Source organism: Columba livia, chromosome 15 (genome assembly GCF_036013475.1).
Source record: "Columba livia isolate bColLiv1 breed racing homer chromosome 15, bColLiv1.pat.W.v2, whole genome shotgun sequence".
Classification (NCBI taxonomy): Eukaryota; Metazoa; Chordata; class Aves; order Columbiformes; family Columbidae; genus Columba; species Columba livia.
Window position 1 is genome coordinate 2,292,553 of NC_088616.1, and position 19,301 is coordinate 2,311,853.

The 19,301-nt window shown below is 43.9% G+C and overlaps 1 long non-coding RNA gene across 3 annotated transcripts in view; it reads left to right on the plus strand.

Moving 5' to 3' along the window:
• LOC135575487 (uncharacterized) overlaps nt 1-19,301 on the plus strand; it is a 110,847-nt gene that overhangs the window by 43,009 nt on the left and 48,537 nt on the right. For 2 of the 3 annotated variants that reach the window (XR_010466305.1, XR_010466306.1), the window contains exon 1: nt 12,129-18,383. The exons of the other annotated variant lie outside the window; for it this stretch is intronic. This is a non-coding gene — a long non-coding RNA (uncharacterized LOC135575487). Of the gene's footprint in view, nt 1-12,128; nt 18,384-19,301 lie in introns of those variants that run through there. 3 annotated transcript variants of the gene reach the window in all.

A 19,301-nucleotide genomic window follows, 5' to 3' on the forward strand; every position in this document is an offset into this window, starting at 1 on the left:
GGGCTCTCGGTGTTGAGATGGCCTCTGCTCTTCATACACACACACTAACGTATTTCTCCCCACATATTTCCCTAACCTGGGAAAGTCTGAGCACACAAGTCACTTTGGAAAACACCGGCTCTCATCTAGCTCTCCCTATAGTCATGTGAAAATGACCAATTAGGATTTATTTCACCCCAAAGCTTTGTGAGAAGACCCAGCTGGGTTAGCAGTACCGCAGCCCCGCGCCTGGCGTGAGGGAGGATTGCTGCTGGTGTTCTGTCAAAACCAGAACAGCCTGCGAGAGCTGACAGGCTGGGACAGGAGAGGGAGAGCTCAGGGAGAAGGAGCAGTGACAGCAACCACCTCTTGGCAATCCAGAGCAGCAGCCACATCCATTCTCCTTTCCTGGGGGAGAAGCAAGACAACATCGGCAGGTTCTTGCATGGACACGGTGCTGAGTGAGAAAGGAGCAGGACTGCAGGTGGTGAGATACAGAAGGTGGCTGCTGCGGTGACAACAACTGACACGGGAGAGAAAAATCACCCTGTTTGCTGCAGAACTACTCTGCTGGACTGGTCTAACTCTTCTCCCTTGAAGTATTTTGATTTTATTGATAGCACAGTGAGACCTAGTGTTAGAAACACACAGTCTACCTCCTCAGCCAGCGTTTTCCTCATAGTGTAAGTAACCATTTATGTAACCACCAAAATCCGGCTGTGGGAATCATGACCCCATTTGAGATTACTTCATTTTACTAATCAGAAGCTGTGTCTTTTTATACAGTGGTACTACCGATAGCAGAAACCCTCAACGATGCATTGCCTCTGCTCAGACGGTGGGCTGATTTTACAGCTGGATTTGCTGTAAGCATTTGTGTGGTTGTTCCCTCTTTGCCAGGCCCTGGTCCAAAGGCCATCTTTCTCATCCAGACTCTCATTTGGCATGAAGACTTCTTCCCCTCAATTCCCCAGCCAGGTATTTACCGCTGTAACTCCGGCCACAGGAAAGCAGAACTAACATTTCCGCTTGATGTCACATCAGGGTATCACACAGGAAGCTGGGAGCGAGCGGCTGGAGGGACCCTCCGCAGGTTTCCTTGCTCAGGGTGCAGCTCCGAGGCAGGATCCAGCTCAGCCCACGCAGCTTCCCAGGCACATCACAGGTTAACTATTCGCCACAACCGCAGTGAAGGGTTTTTTGCACATCCGAAGGCGGCATCTCTCAAACCCTTAGTACTTTAAGAAATGTTTTTTTCTTGGTATCCAAAAAGAATATTTGCTGCTAATAAAAGCACATTTTTTTTTCTTCTCCTGCCTTCCTGCTTCCTCAACCACTAGGGCGGAGAACAACCTGGAACTCATCATCCTTTTATAATAACATTTGATGGATAGAAACTCTATCAACCTACCCCATTGGCTTTCTGTTTTGTAGACTGAACAAAGCAAAGCCACTCATTAGTGCTCATTTTTACAAATCTTTCCCCGTTTTGGGCTTTCTCAAAAAGTTCAAACCTCAAGGGGGCTCAAAAGATGAGTGAAAAAGCATTTCTGGTTACTGGGCCCCTTCTGTTTAGATTAAGCCTCTCATTTTTCCTTTTAGGATTGATGGAACTATAAATACAAAAGGGAGAATCTGGAACTGTGGAACTCTCACAACTCAGAATCTCTCTGAATTCCTGCGGATGGTTTGACAAGTGAGTTTTGAGCAGCTCGTCTCCCCATACTCCAACTCTGTTCCAGACACTGTAAAAAGTTACTTAAAGCAGGAGTTATTTTCTTAGTCAACTTGTTTCTTTCTTGCCGCCTTCATCTGCAGGCAGTACCATCTGCACGAGTAACGTCCTTCAGCCCCACTGTTCATTCCCAGCTCTGTGCGAGGCATTAATTACAAAAGACACTTTTTTGCTTTTTCTTACGTGATCAATACACGTTCTTTTTGGAACGACAGTTTAAAAACAAAGAACCACACCCTAGATCCGGTAAGGGCATTATTTATAACATGTTGGATGCCATCTTTTCATTCTACGTGATGGTATTTCTTGATCATCTTCATCTGCAATGTAATCCTAGGAGATTTGCCACTCTGCTGCAAACAACACAATTTCTACTGAGTGAGCGTGCTCTGGGGGCTCCAATCCTTTTGACTGACAGGGTCTTATCAGCACTTATCAGTGCAGCTTCCCCCATGCCCCCGACTGGCTGCGTGCACCACAGCACACTTAGAAAATTCCTTGCTGTAGAGAGAAACAATTATAAAACATTTTTAGAACAGTGAGCTGAACGTATTCACAGCTGGCAGTTCCTATTTATGACAAGTAATAATTGCCTTGGCTGAAAAAACCCTCCAAAAAGGAAAAAGAAGGTGATTTGAAAGGGAATTTGGTACCCTTGGATTGGCGAGGTGGATTCTGCAGGTACTGGGTAGGCTCAGGAAACTGAACGCTGAGGGTTCAGAGAGGGATGGACCAGGTCTGCAACAAGGCTCTGCTCCTACTTGGTGGTGCCAGACCTACACAGAGGTAGGTGTACAACACACTGGCCAGGTGAGGACCGAAATAAGTGTGCAGTTTGTTTTCTTTTTCTTTGGGAGGGGTGTTGTTTGGGGTTTTTTTGGATTGTTTTTGCTTTTGGTGGGTTTTTTTCATTTGTTTTTTGTTTAGGCTCTTTAGATTTGAAAAGAAAGCTTCTAAAAGCAGGCTGAGAACCCCTCCATGAATGTAAGTACTTTGGAAAACGTTACCTCAATCTATGTCTAGCCTGTTGTATTGCAAAGCTCTTCTTAGCTCTCCACTCTCAATGTTGTCCTGGATGTTTCCAGAAAGCACATCAGGTTAAAACCTGAGCCTACACAATAAAAAAGAAGCCCCAAACTCTGGCCAGATCCCTGGCTGCCCCAAAGGCTAGAGAAGGTATAATTTATAGAAACTCCTTCTTCTGAAATTGCAAGAACTAGACACTACCATAATGCGTTACCTTCCAAGCATGTGTTTTCTGTTAAAGAAATTTATGAGGTATATTTGGAGCTAATGGATACTTCTCAGTCACTGACCTGCAAATACAAGCTGGAGTTCAAAAAACTTGAGCTCCTATGGCTTCATATGGTTTTTTCCCCAGGACCACTTTATTCATCTACAATTTTCCTCAAGAAATTACAAGATAAAATATCATGGCCTTTGAATTTGGACTCTGCAGAACAACCTTTTCTGTGGATTGTTTCTCAGTTGGATAGCTTCTGAGTACTGTTCAAGATCTAATACTTTATTTAATATGTCCTGGCAAATACTTTTATTGAAAAAATTCCCAATGCATCACCTAACAAAACTTGCAGCCAACAACAGGCAGAAAGGGAGCTCTGCAGAATGGAGGAAACTTTCTCCACTTCTTTTGCTGAACTCATGACATTTTTTCCATTTTAGTAGAAGGACAAAATTTACCAAGACACTCATCTTCACATGTTGTAAATAGTATCTGTGTAACTGGTAAAGGTCTTTTCCTCCCTGCTAAGCACTATTTATTTTCGGGCAGAGCACGTTATATATTAATAGCCAGTTTAAAATGGACAACATACTGTGTTGCTTTGCTGTATGGCAAGTGCGTGTTCCACGTAACCTTGGCTGGGAAAGATGATCCTTCGGCTCCTTGCCAAGGAAGGCAGAAAAGAATGGCCAGGACAGCCCTGCAAATGTAGGTTTGCTTGAGAAGTGCCTGTTCTTTGTGGCTGGAAATCCTGCGTATTGGGGCGTCACCAGTCTGGCTCGCTTTCCAGTCTCCGCTGTGTCTCTTCCAGTGCATGGGCTGTAATGCGAAGCAGACAGAGGGGACAAAGAGAAAGGAAAAATCAGTGTTTATTGTGAGTTGGCTATGGGTTGAGAGCATCTAAGAACTGGCTGGCACGATGTGAGCACCCAGTGAGGCGTTTGGCTGGTCTTTTTGTTTAGACTGTGAATTATCCTCTGCAGAGATCCTGCATCCCATCGTGTTATATGACATTCTGGGCAGTATTTCAAGACAAATAAATAAACAAACAGAAAGAGTAATAATTCCCTTGCACTTTCCCCTCAGCTGCAGGATTTTGGGGATCCTCAGTACACGTTTCTTCTAGGTCTTAATTTCTGCAAGTGCCTGTAATGGGGAGAAGAAAAACAAACCATTGGCTCTAGAAAAAAAGGGCAGTTAAGCTTTCCATTAGGTCTTGCAGAGATAAAGCCCAAAGCAATCTGAGTTCACATCAGTATTAGCAAACCCGTAACAGTAAATAGTTTCTTGGAATCTAAGACCCTTCGGGCTCTTTAGAAGGGAGTCAGCAGGACTTTCCACATGCTATAACTAACAGGTTTTATGAGCTTTCTTGGGCTGAGGTCTCTGATCATTGTTTTCTGCTGACGCCTTGGAGATTTGCTGGATCTCTGTGTTCCTTTGTACACATAACTGCATCTGAAAAAGCCATTTTATCGATAGTCTATAGGGGCTATTCTTGGAAGAGAAATGAGCAACATATTTGAGGAAAATGTATTATTTACCCTTCCTCTGCCTGACTGTATGAGGGGTCACACGGGGACACCTGACTTTGGGTTCCAACGCTATCAAGACACATTCTCATCAGGCATCTTGTGCTGAAGTCAGAGCAGAGCTACGCCTGCTCCTATTGGCTGAGGATTCAGCCTTCTTAGTGAGCAGAACAGATTGCTTCAAATCTTGTGCTGCCACAGCAGCAGAACTGGATCAAAAATGGTCAGGAATAATGCTCAATTGCTTCTTTGTCTTAAGCTGCACGTGCCTGGGCCCTGCAGTTGCAAGCAAAACAAAACTCCATGAGTCCCTTCCTAGAGCTGGATTTTCAGAGGCAAGAGGATCCCCCAACAGGCAAAACACTCCAGTGAAGGGAAGGCAAGATAAATGTAATGGCCCAAAAGGGCTGAACCAGGGACATTTGTCATGCTTTCTTTTGTTTCGTTTGAGATAAATTTCTGTTACAAACGGGTCACATTATAATGAAAAGTTCCCCGTTGTACCAGCACGTGATTTATTATGCCCAAGTGTGCTCAGGATCTCCCTAAATATAGGCAATGGCTTCTGCTATGAGGACGCAAAACTTCAAGCGTGGGCAGATGATGGAGTCACCATCTCTGGAGGGGATTAAAAGGAATTTAGATGTGGTTCTTAGGGACATGGTTTAGTGCTAGAGTTGGGTAGGGTTATGGTTGGACTCAATGATCCTGAGGGTCCCTTCCAACCGAAAGGGTCCTATGATTCTACGAACTGCCCGGCAGCAGCAGGAAAGCTCATGCCAAATCAGTGGTGAACTGAGCTGGGCTTCACTGTGACTTAATCCTGACCCGCGAGCACAGGGGTCTTGAAAAAGAGACATAGCAACCAGCTGTCCCAGGAATCACCTTGAAAGAGTTTTAATTATACTTCAGGAACTAGGTATTATGTGCAGATATTATATGATGGCTTTATCGACTGCGACGGTGTTTTCCTAGTTTGCTTAACAAATACTTTTTTTGCTACACTGGTTGCTCTTTGGGAGTGGGGCAAGTAACTCACTGAACATTGCAGAGTTTTGCTCAGCTTCACAGGTTTCTGGGTGGAGACCCAAGATTTACTTGCAACCTTAATAAACATATAAACACAACCTTTGGCTGTCAGCTAGGTCTTGGCAGAAGACTTGCAGTTTCTTATCAACAAAGTCTTTCATGTAAGCATGCCAAACTTAACTACACTATATAGATCTATTGTTTTTAATTTGGCCTTGATTTTGAATTCTTTTCAAGTAAGTTTTTTTTCACCTCTGGCTAGCAAAGACTCTTGGGTAGTTATTTAGTTACCAGTTAAATATAGTATCTCATGTAGACTGCACACTGTTAGTTTATCTACACATCTGATTATAGTCAAAGTAGGTAACGACCCATTAATTTAGTAGATCTACATATCTTCATATTTCTTTCTTGCTGTTTCCTTGCCACTATATGATTTTGTGTACATTTCAGAGCCAATAATAATCATTCATCCAGAATGACAAAATCATAAGCATGCAGGTGATGACAACACTTGGCTCTCTCGTTTGGTAAAGGGAGCGTTTCCTTGGAAAGGTGGTGCTGAGGTTTGTCACCCCTTTCTGCCTCCCTGTTTCTCCTCCTGCAAGTGGAAGAATGTGCCCGTGTCCTCATGCAGGGCAATCCTGCCTGTGTTTTGGGGAGAATTTGAAATGATCGGAGGCAGATTGTGTGTGTCACCTGCCTCATGTGACTGTTTGCATAATCCACCTCTAGCTGTTCAAGGAAAAAAGTAGTGTGTTGACAAATGCTGACGCTTTTTTAGAGCACATTGCAAGATAAAACCTATTTGCTATTGTTTTCTGCTACCCTGGGCATAGCTCCGTGCCTGGAATATGTATGAAGAACAATTCCTCTGTTTACGGTTTAAACATGAGCTATAGAGTACTTACTCCAACTGCTAGTTCCCTGGGAAAAAGGTTTACAAAGGCCATGTATTATCTTGGTTGCAAAAACGTAAACTCTTAACCACATATGAAATTAAGTGATTCTTTTCTAGCAATTGGAGTTTGGGTTTAGTGATAATAACTGTTGGTTTGTGATTTAATAGGTCGTTACCTACTTTGCCTATAATCAGAAAGTAATAAATAACTATTGGCAAGATGGATAATACCTAGGTTCGAGAGGCCTCAAAAGATAAAGCAATAGGCACAAACACACACTTTATATTCATGGGAAATGGGTTCTGGCCAAGAAATATGATCTAAACTAATATGAGAGCAGATTTCTCTTAGATGTCTCTGATTTGGGGGATGGCTAAACATCTACTTTCACAAGAGCTAGTTGTCTTTCTAGTTTATAAAACATATTTTGGAAGCGTTACATGGAAGTACCACTTTCTGAAGAGTTAATTCCCTACCTGCTGGCCCCAGACTCACAGAATCAAAGAACAGAATCACAGAATAGTTTGTGTTGAAGGGACTTTCCAAGGTCATCCAGTCCAACCCCTGCCATGAGCAGGACATCTTCACCAGCTCAGGTTGACATGGTGCTCACCACCAGCTCTTGAGCCCACCATTTTGTTCTTCTGTGCCTCTATTCTTCCTTTGATTTGGTCCAGAAAATGAAGATGCAGGCAATGTGTAGATGCCTTTGAGATGGTTCGGTCCTAAAAATGTGAGAACACAGTCGTGCAGTTCTGAGCCTGACATCAAGGTCATGCAGAGGAAGCCAGGGGCTGCTGTTGAAAATTTTGGGATTAATAAAGAAAACTGACTTGAAGTATCTGTCCTTTTCTTTCTCAGAATGGTTCAAAGAGAAAACGTCTTTGGATATTTTAAGGAGGTGAGAAGGTGGGAGGGAGGAGTGAGATGCCTGCAAAAGTGCCAGTGGGTGTTTATTCACTCTGAAATAGAGAGGAACAAAGAGAACTCCTCCCCATTTCTCACCAGTCTCCCCTGTTTCCAATACATTAGCTTTATATCAACTAACTTTAAGAACAAAATGTGCTCAGGGAAAAGAGATTAAAATTGCTAAGTGGTTTCCTTTCCTATCAACAGAACTGACAAAAAAATGACAAAATGCTTGTGGGAATGACTAAATAGAGTGAATGTTCTCATTCATGTCATGTCGTAGATTGCTAATTTATACGTATTTGTTTTTGTACCAATCTGTCAAATTTCAAGAACGAATCTGCCAGGAATCAATGGGGAAAACAGCTCTGTATATGTATTTTTTAATTAATAATCAGTATTTGCTGGTTGCTTATTTGGAATTTAATGACATCTACAACGAGTGATGGATATCAGGAATGGAAACAGCCAGTAGAGGAGGCAGGATGGCTCTCAGCAGGACTCCGTAGACACAGGACCTCTTGCTCGCTCTGCCGTTGTCCTGCTGGGTGACCTTGGCCCATCAGTGCACCCTCCTCTGTGCCTCCATCTGGGCAGTGGAAACGCTGACTCTCGCCAGCTTTGCCGGCCAGCTAGACTGCGAGGTGGGACTGGCCAAGAACCAGGAATTCTGCTCTTTAAAGAATTGCAAGGTCTAATGCTTCATTTTTTCTATGAGAAAACGAGGAGGTGACATGTCCAAAACTCTCCCACAAGCGAACAAGGCTCTGTGTGGTACAGTCAGAACCTGAACCTTTGCCTTCCACACCCGATACACACGCTCCCAACTGTTGGCTTTCCGGGGTTCCTTACACCCTTTCCCATCTCTTCCCTCCTTCCTACTTTCCTATCTCTAAAGAAATGATGACCTTCTAATTCCTCAACTACTCTGAGTGATACAGTGGCTAATATGTTCAAAATATGAATTAGATACTAACATTCATTCACTTGCTTGGGCATCACTCTCCTTGCTCATCTCTTGGCCACTCCACTTTTCAATGCATCAGTAACTGATGCTTTCATTTGCTACTATTTCTTTTGCCCCTATTGCCACTGATTTGCAAATATGAGACTCTCACCTTTGACTTTTTTCTTTCAGTTTTACTCCATGATTTGGCAACATTGCGTAGATCACCCTAAATATTCTCTAATTTCTTCAGCTGTAATTCCGTTGCTTTTCCCATAACAAGTTATCTAAATTTCCACTAACTCTGCTGGTTCCAATGATATGCTGTTGAAATTAAAAATTCTTCTCAAAAGGCTGAGGGGAAAAAATAATTAAAAAACAGATTTGGCCTGTTCACCTGGCTCCTCAGAGGCTTTCGGGTGCCCAGTTCCTCTCCATTTCCAGGCCTTTGGAGATTTGGCCTTTAATGCTTCACTAGCCTGTAGATATGCTGATTTCATTGTCATTCAGCCTGGTTATACAGATTCAGTTTTTTCAGTCTTTCAGCACATACAGCTCTCTAATCACTTCTGTTACTGATTTTATCTCCTTTGCATGCCAACCTGAATTTTTTGGCAAGGTTGTTGCCTTCTAGGTTTTTTCGTCCTCAGCGTCAGGAACACAGCATGGCTGAGAATAGGCTGGGAAATATGGTTCTTGCTAGTCTGTTTCTACAGAGAGAAAATTAAATTCAATGAGAAGGAACACTTGCTCTCCAGCAAAACTTGGTTAATGCAATGGGAAAGGAGGAAAAAATTAAGATGTCTGTGAGGGATAGCGATGGCAAAGTTAACAAGAAAGTGATATGGGAACTCAAGATAAACATGACATAGATGGTATATCATCCCAGTAAATACTTAAGCTGTTTTCCTGTCTGAATCCATTGATTTGATCTGAGAAATGTGTGGTATCTGACCTGTGCAGTCCTCATTCTCAGAGATCCACCTCATCTCACAACCCAAATTGCATTTGCATCTCCGGAGGCTGGGGGTCCCAGCTACGGAACCAATCCGTCTCCCCAAACCACTCTATGGTGAGTGTTACATCTTTTTTTTTTTCGTACTGTGGGGATTTATTCTCTGGTGCAGCATATGTCTGATATGATCAGGTCGCACTGTGGTGTTGGAGGCAACGTGAGCTCAGCGTTCCCAGTGGAAGAAGTGGAGTTAACCAAGCTCGTGTATGGGCAAGGAGAAGAAATCACAGTCTCAGACAGCAGACGACTTAATTTACTGGAACTGCTTTGAAGTCTTTCTGCTTGGCCTGGCTCTTCTCTGACTTGGTGTAACACAGGAATGACCAGGCAGAGGAATTAACACATTTAGCGTAAGGGAAAGGAGAAGAAGGGACAAGATCTGTGCATTTTACTTGTGTTGTTTTGGAAGGAAAAGTGATGTAAAGAGAACAGAACCAATTAGGGCATATGCTGTGTTTGTTTATCTGCAGAAGCCTGCGGTAGGTGTGCCAGTACACTGTTGTTCAGCAATTAACAATAAAGGCAGACAGCAATTAACCACATGTCTTCTGTGAGTGGTAATGTAAGTTATTTGTATTTAACCTTCATGATTCATGAACCACTTCCATTCTGGGGACCAGGGAGAAAGGAAAGCAAAATCTTAGAGCCTGATGTCACCTGTGAAAAATCATCAGTCTTTAGTTGTGAGCAATGAAAGAACTTAGATACATAAATTAAATTTAGAATATTTTGGCATTATTGCCAAATGAAATATAATCATTTATCATATTTACATGTGTATACGTGCAAACATACATATCTATATAGATATATAGATATTTTTGGGGTGACAATGGAGTTCTATTTCTAGGAATTTCAGGCTTCATTTACCCTCAGGATCTCAGATCAGATGTGTACTGAAACCAGTGGAAGAATTCTCATCAGTATCACTGTCTGCCACATTTGGACTACTAGGAAAACACCACTGTAAGGGCTACAGGCTTTGGAAGCTTCTGATTAGGTTGCTTTGTTTGTTTGCGTGTGTGGTTGTTTGGTGTTGTGTGTGTTTATTTGGTTTGTTTGTTCATTTGATTTTCTCTCACGTGCTTTTGAAGATATTAGACTTCTTTGGGAAAACCACCTTTATAGGACGCAATTCAATATATTCAGATGCCACATCCTTTTCCCTGTGTTATTCTCTGTCAAAGAAGAACTACTGCACCAGGATTACATACACTGTAAGATCACTTGTTGTTTTGCCCTGATCCAGAGACCTGTCACAAAGCTCGTTTTTGGTGGAATGAGGTTTAGCAACTAGTTTGTCTCATTATAGGTAAACAGATACATTTTGGACAGTTTTCCATTGACCATCACATAAATTTGGGCTTAACTGTAATGAACTCGCTCCAAAATGTGTACTAGAATATTGATTTTTGTGAATTAATAAGATATTGTTTTCAGGTTTTTATGGATTAATACTTAGCTACAAGCTGTTCAGCATTTGGATAGAGAATATCCTAGTAGTAAAATGCAATTTTGTTTTGCAAACAGATGGAACAATTGGATTGGTGGACAGATTGTTTTAAAGGGTAACAAGGGAGAGGCAGAAAGTGCCTTTATTGGTTGTTCTTCAATACAAATCATAAGTATTGCCAACTTAAAAGGAATCCAGTGAGGGTTCTTTTTTGAAAATAGAGTTTTGGGGGCTGTTATTTTGGTCTCTGCCTAAGAATGTAATTTTAGAAAAAACAATTAAAACAAGGTATTTTGGAAGGAAAACAATAATCTCTTTTAGTATAAAAAGAAATAATTTAAACTGTGTCCCCATTTACAAAAATGTGTCACTTAGCTTGGAATCAAAAGCTTATTTAATACTTCAAGCAAACATGAGGTCTGCTTTCCTCCTGCTGTCCCTGTTTCCTTTGGGAACTCTAAAATTTTCCAATAGAAACTTTTTCAAAGGTGAATTTTCTCAAGGGAATTTTCTTTCATATCCGGCTAATAACAGTGTTATGGAGCATTTGGGATGTTCCACAGCGAGATGAAAAGAGGTCACGATACTGCAAGAGGAGCTGCAGGAGGGGAGCGGTGATTTGAGCTGGAGGCTGTCAGGCCTGTCAGAGCGCGGTCGGAGGCAGCGCAGCGGTGGGTGCAGCGTGTCACACAGGCTGACTGGCAGAAACAAGAATGTGCTCTGAAATGGCTGATCGCCCTGGGAAATCCACTGTGCTGCTGGTTACCTTTGAACCACCGGGCTCTGGAGCAGATAAAGTACAATGGTGTCAGTTTGCGTTGCTGGGAACACTATTTCCAGCTGTACTGATCCCAAAGGGTCTACACAATCGTGTTTTGGAGACAACAGCAAAGCCTATGAGTTTTACCATGCTTTCTTGACTGGAATTACTGAGCTATGCTAATGCCTATTCTGATTTCAAATGTAATGCTGGGGCACCTGCACTAGTTCTGCAGGAGTTAGTCCTCAGTTTTTCAACTAAGAGTAACACCAAGGCCATAATCTCTGCTACTAAGTAGTGACAAACACAACAAATAGATAGCCATTGGCATAGACTCAAGAAATATGTTTGACTAGTTATTGATTCCATGCCACAAAAAGACCTGTACCAGTACTGGGCTCCCCAGTTTAAGAAGGACAAGGAATTACTGGAGGAAGCCCAGCGGAGGGACACAATGATGATGAGGGGACTGGAGCATCTTTCTGATGAGGAGACACTGAGAGAGCTGGGGCTGTTTAGCTGGAGAAGAGAAGCTGAGAGGGATGTGATCAATGGGATCAATAGCTCAGGGTGGGTGTCAGAGGTTGGACCAGACTCTGTTCAGTGGTGCCCAACGCCAGGGTGAGGGGCAACGGGCACAGACTGGAACACAGGAGGCTCCATGTGAACATGAGCAGAAACTTGTTTGCTGGGAGGTGCCAGAGCCTGGCCCAGGCTGCCCAGAGCGGGTGTGGAGTCTCCTGCTCTGAGACATTCAAACCGCCTGGACCCACCTGTGTGATCTGCTCTGTGACCCTGCGTGAGCAGCGCTGGGCTGGGGGATCTGCAGAGGTCCTGCAACCCAACCAGGATGGGATTCTGTGATTCCTGTAGGGAACAGGTTGCACTCGTAAATCAAATCCAATATTTTCAGATGACTTAGTACAGTCTTTTGTGCTGCTTGATAAATAGCACACGGAGCCTTATGGAGCCTTGACATCTGGCTGTTTGGGCACTAATTAAAGTACCTGGTCAGCATTTTAACTGGAAGGCAATAAGGAGAGGTGCACAAGAGTGGATAAACATTTGTTCTGTATGAACTCCAGGAAAGATGTGAAAACCTTGGGCATCCTTCGACTGTAAGCAATCTTTGCTAAATCTCAAGGATAAGCGTGTGAAGGTGAATAAGTCTCTGTTGCTAAAGCTCAAAACACATCGTCATTGGTGTCAAAACATGCTGTTTCACAGGTCTGGAAGAAGCAGAGCTAAGCGCAGCCCATCAGGCAGAGTGTGCGGCTGAGCTCCACGGAGGGATTTTGTTTGCAGTCACAGAATTGCCTGTGAGATGTTGCTTGATCAGAAGAGAAATATTTAATACAGTCTGTCTCCTGTAACAGTCATGTAGAGAAAACAAGTCTCCAAATTGGATTTGTGTGATCAATGGGCAGGAAAGTCCACTTCATCTATCTCAGCTGAGCTCACTTATAAAACTAGGGTTTGTTGACAGCAAGGTGTCCGTGTTCTGGCAGGACTGACTCTCTCCTGTCTGGGGACACGAGTTGTTCTGGAACCATGCACCGATCATCTCCAAATTTGCGCCACAATCTATACCTTCTTGTACGTCAATAGAAAACCAGCTGCTGAGTTCAGAAAGAGTATGATTCTTCTTACAGAAAAATCAAAGGAAGAATTAGCACGGATTTCTGAAGGCAAGTATCCTACCCTCACAGTTATGTACACAGAAATATTTACGTATCTAAAGGTATGTTTTGGAATTTATTCAAGTGCATCAGTGAATTGGGAACCTGCAAATAGTTTTTCTCAGGCCAGGGTCGCAGTGGGGAGCATGGCACAAAGACCTGACCCAAACAGAAACAGGTTCAGGGCCTGAGCAAAACCTCCACGAGGCCACCATTAAACAGATCCTCCAGACTTGACACTTCACAGCTTCAAGCATTTGCAAAGCAAGTGTAGCACAGCAGGTCTTGCTGAGCCTAATGGCACAGTAAATCTGGTAAATAAGTAAGCAGCATACAGCAGAGAAGATGGGGGCCATGTCTGAAGTTTGTGTCTTACAGAGTATTGGCATGGTGACTTGGCAGAGTCTTCTGAATGTTTTGAGTTACCTTGATGGGTAATGAAACTATTTGCTAATCTTGTATGTATATATATATTATAAAGGGATTTGTAAAAGAGAGACTGTGGGCAGCTGGCCAGTCTGGCTGTCCCCCCGTGAGTCTGGAAGACATTAACGGGATGGAGGGTGCAGCTGTTGAAACCCCCTTGAGCATGAAGAGCTGTTGGAGAGGAACAAAACTGGATCCAAGTACGGGAAGGAAATGGGTCATGGACACCAAATAACAAGTGTAGCAGCATCAGCCTCTGCTAACGACCCTATGTTTGCCTGTTCTGTAAAATCCTCTTTAAAGCAATACTCTAGCAATTAATGAACCTGTTTAAAACAAACACTGAACAAAACCAATAAAACCCACAACCAAGCAAAACAACTAACCAATCAACCAAAAAAACAACCAACCAAAAGCCAAAAGCAAAACCAAAAAAACTCCAACCAAACCAAAACCCAGCTATAGGGATCTGCAGCAACAATTCCTTACTTCAGGAAACGGAGCTCTTCTGAACAATAACATCTTCTGTCATGCCTAATCAATCTAATTAAAGAACACTACCACACTTTATTAATGTAATTTATCTCTTGCCTGAGGTGAACTATTTTTATGCTCCAGTTACTCAAACATTACTGCTCCGTGTTTGAAGAAATTGTATTATTCAGTGATGTTTATGTTCCACAATATCAGGTGGCAATTGAACAAGTGCCTGAGAAGGTGGGTATTTCCTATTTCAGAAAAGCTGTTTTGGAGCACACGTTGTTTCACAGGTTGGACTTGGGCATGTTCATCTCTGAATTGCAACCGAAGGCCTAGACAAGCCAAACACTCAACTGTCAGCATTAAGCATGTGAGTAGCCTGTGTAATTGCACATGTTCACGTCGTTCAATGAGTCGGGGTTGGAAGGCCAAGTTTATTCCAGCTGAAGATCTGGCAGGGAAAGGCTAATATGCTCTGAAGGAGGAAGGAATTTAGTTAGCTCTAGAGCTTAAAAACATTAAAGGAAATGTCAGTAGAAAAAAAAAATGTATTTAGTTTAAAAGATATTAATTGCTCCTGTGAAGTGTGCCTCTGATGTAGCCGTAGTTGCAGGGCTCATGGGCATAGTATCCACCCGTCTTTCACACCAGCTGGAAGAAGCAGTTTAACATCATCTGTGGAGCAAAACAGCGTAAGACAATGGAAAACATTGTCCAGAACCGACAGCGGGGTTTTCCTGGTGATTGCTTGCAAATTGTTGCTGTCTGCTTGAAAGCAACCAGAAAATTCAGATTGGATATTAGGAAAAATTTATTCCCAGAAAGGCTTGAGAAGCAGTGGAACAGGCTGCCCAGGGCAGTGCTGGAGTCACCATCCCTGGAGGGTTGGACAGACGGAGATGAGGTTCTCAGGACATGGGGCAGTGCCAGGGGTGGGTTGTGGTTGGACTCGATGATCTTGAGGGTCTCCTCCAACCAAAATGATTCTGTGATTCTAAAATAGGAGAAGGAAAGGAAAGAAACACAGATCTGCCTTGAGCCTGTCCTGACAGAGGGCTGAGAGCTCCTGGACGTGCAAGGCTGGAGGCAAAGTGAGTTGGCAAGGGAGCTTCCTGCCCACCCTGCTGCCTGTCTTCATGTGCAGAGCTGAGCTGGGCTCAATCACAGCCATTTTCGGCCACCTGTCCATGTTATTTGCCTGCACTTTTCTTGAGCAGCCTGAGACAAAACCCCATGTGGGCTTTGTCTCTGTCTTGGATGGATAAGATGGGCCCTGTCCTGCTAGGGACCCGACCTGCTTTGAGGGCAGCTGCCGTTTGCAGACATCTGGGCTGGGTTTGAGCTGCTCAGGTACAGCCTGTGCAGAGCCCGGGGAGAACCTGGGCTCAGAGAAGATGGTGGAGAGCAAAGCTGGGTGGGGAGATGGAAAAGCAGACATCTTGCCTTGAGCTGCAGCACTTTTCAGTCTCAGATGTGCAGGAGCAATTCCTGTCACCAGTTTTTGATGGGGCAATGGGCTCTTTCTTCGATGGGCTCTTTCCCAGCCCATGCATAGGGGAATTAGTGCAGCAACTGTGCAGATTTACTCAGGTCAATGCAGAGAATTTCACAGCTAAATTTAAAGCACCATTAAGTAGGATGGTGTGTAGGGAACAGCACCATCCAATTTTTCGTTTGTTTGTTTTTAAAGTTGGCTTATGTATTTACCACTTTCCTAGGCAGGTTCTTAAAAATAAATTGCCAAACAGATTCTGTCTTGTGAATAGATCCAAATGAATTTTATTAAGATTTTTACATAATTTCTTTCTACCCTGCTCCCAAGTTGACTTTGGCAGTTTAGAAAGGCTTCTAAGAAAAAGAAAAAAAAAAAAAAAAAAGAGGGTTTATCCTTTATGAATAAGTTAAATGCAAATTTCCTTGGCTAGTGGTTAGATCTTTTTTGGATTTTCCTAGAAGAGAACAATGACTCACATCCATTGATGAAGTACACCTTATCTCCATATTATTAACAAGTGCAGTCGCGTGAATCAGACTGCATCTGCCATTGAGAATAGATGAGAATAGAGATGCTTGTTTGGAGGACAGAGCATGTTGTGTTTATGGCTCCAAAACCAAAGTACAGATTGGAGATTTGTCCCAGGTCAGAGTCTCCTTGACAGCCTGTGCACTGTTGCATATTAAAAAGTTGGATGGCAAAAAATAAATAGTGGACTGGACTGGAAAGGTAACTGAATAGCGTGTTGAACCTGGTGAATTATTTATTTATTTATTTTTAATGATAAAATAAGGAAAATCCTTGCTATGGAGCTGATCATTAGTGTAACTGTGATTTTACTGCTATGTTGGATAATTTGTTTGAACATTGGAGAAGTGGAAATAAATATGCAAAAGACAGAGGATCTATAAACAGGTAAGTCAGCTGGGGCAAGCAAAAATTCATGTAGTATGCCATGAGCATGATGAGATTCAAAAAAGGCATAAGGGCTGAAGAAAATGGTAAAATGCATGGCACAGAAAGCAGCCATTCTGTTAGAAAAAGCCATTATAGCAAACCAAATCAATGCAATCAAGAAAGAGCAATTAATTGAAGCTGGAAGGTACATTTCCCAGACCTAAACCTGGCTTTATATTTATAAAACATTTTTTTGCTACTATTTATCTGGAGGCTGTTTGCATATTATGTCTACCAAGTCCTATCCTTTGTTTCTTCATACCTGTCAGGGTCTCCCTGATATTGCTGCCGAAGGCTCTTCAAAAGCTGTGCCCACCCCCACCCTGATGCCTCCTTTGCAGCAGCTGGGAACCCGTCCTGCCTCCGGAGGGTGGTGGCATCTCCCCACACCAGCATGTCACTGTCACCCTCCCGTAGCGCAGGGAGGTGGATGTGGCTCTTGCTCAAAGGACAATAAAAAATGACTTCTGGTGGTGTTGCCTTGGAAGAAAAATTGACAACATAGATTTTCATTTAGAAGAAAATCTAATATAAGTGTATAAGATTTCTGTTTCAAAATCAGTGACCCGTACCTGGAACAGGATAAGATACTGTAGTTTGAAAGAGTTTCTCTGTTGCTCCCTGCTTCCATAAAAATGAGAGAAAAAGAATCACACAATCATAGAATGTCCTGAGCTGGAAGGGACTCACAAGGATCATCAAGTCCAGCTCCTGAAAGAGAACTGGATTTGGAAGCTCCAGAGCAGCACACAGAAATAAAGTCCCCCTCTCCTCCCATCTCCAACAAGTGTCTCTCTGGGGCCTGGCCAGGCAGATGAATCAGAGCAGAACTGAACCGGTTCAGAAGCCGAGTGAACACGTGTGGTAACCCTGCCAGATTTATTGCTTTATTCATTATTTATGCAGACAGCAGATGCAATACAGATTTAGGGACTGACCACTGAAAAGAAATGGTTGACGTGGCTTCACCAGGTGCATTAAACACTTCGGCATTTCATTGCTGTGTGGTTCCTAACCCCTGTGCTAAGATACTGGTATTTATTAGAAGTAGCGCCCACCAAAGCTGATGTTTCCATTGCGGGGATGGTGTCCAGGGGCTGCGGGGGTAAGCGTACCGCGCAGATGAGGTGCTCTTCCTCCAGCACCTGTAAGGTGATAGATGCTGCATGGGAAATCTCTTGCGTAAGAGATGGGGTGTATGTCCCTTCCACCAGGGATCACCTGGGGCTAATAACAGCCAGTGCTCCCAGTGCCTCCAAGGGGGTTTAGTGGTCAGTAAGCCTTAATGGGTCAGTAAGCCTAAGAACCCCAGGGAATGGCAGAAGTTGTGCCAGGGGAGGGTCAATTGGACATGAGGAAAAGGTTCTTCACCCAGAGGTGCTGGACACTGAACAGGCTCCCCAGGGAGCTGTCACGGCCCCAACCTGACAGTGTTCAAGAAGAGACTGGACAACGTCCTCAGACACACGGGGTGACCTGTGGGGTGTCCTGTGCAGGGACAGGGGTTGGACTCCACGATCCTTGGGGGTCCCTTCCAACTCAGGACATTCTGTGACTCTGAACAGTATGCTGGGAGCCCTGTAGAGGAGCAGATCCCACATGTGGCACCTGTGGAGCCTCGTTAATTGCGGGGAGGAGGTGCTAATGAGAGCTGCACCATCCCCTGGGTCATGTTTGCTCTGAGGGGTGAGGAGTGAAGCTGCTCCTGGAGGGAAGGGCAGAGCAGTGCTGCTGAGCTTGGGTTGTGCACCTCTGTCCCTGGAGACATGACAGCAGAGGCTCTGACGGGCAAAGGTTGGGGACTTGTTGGGTGTTGCAGCAAAAGCTTCGTGTTAGGGACAAGGTGAGTAAAAGAAGGCTGAGGTGGGCCTTGTGGTGAGCTGTGATGGATCTTGGTGCTTGCGTGGTCTGATGCTTGGCTGTGAAAAGGAATGGTCTGACTGGGCAGGCTAATGCAAGGCAGCTTGGGGAAGTTTTGCTGCTTTTGGATCCCTCCTGCTGAAGAGCTCAGCCTTCTGGAAGGCTGGAGTCTCACTTTGGTTTTGCAGCTGGAGGATGACCTATTTCCTTGCATGACCATGTTTTCAGGTGTGGTTCAGTGCTGTCCTGGGGGTGGCTCAGCTCAGGTGCTGGGGCTTGGGGTGCTTCAGTCCTGAAGTCTGTGGTTGCAGCTTTAGTGACACCCAGCATTACAGGTGAGCAGCTCCCTCTTCCCTGTAGTGTGCTGTCTCAGCTCTGTTGTTGCTGGTGGCTTTCCTTTTCTCAGGCTTTTGTGATGAGAAATTTGAACCACAGCAGCATGTAGCTGTGAGAAAGTGGTATGGAACAGTTTGTGGGGAGGGTTGCAATCCTTTGTGCTGTTCTGAGCAAAAGGAAAACCAAGAAGAAAAGGCTCTTTTTAATTTTTTTTTTAATGGTGTAGATAATGTATTTTCTTCCAGTTGGTGTTGATGTGTTTCATGCATCTGTCTTGGCCAAAACAGAACTCTAGTAATAGCTGCGGGGAGGAAGCACTGACTGAAGGTTGTTCTGCTTGTGCAAAACAGTTGCTGAATGTGCACTGATGGTACGGCCTCTTGGCATGGTCTACGGTTATAGGAAATTCATCACATCTAAATTCCTGACTGCCACCATTAATGGTATCATCTGGCTCCTGGGCACGTTTGGGTGACAGGTTGGAGGGAAAGCAGCACCCGCTGTCCCTGCCGGCCCTTGGTGCAGACCCTTGTCCGTGGGATGGAGTGCTCCTGGGGTGCTATGG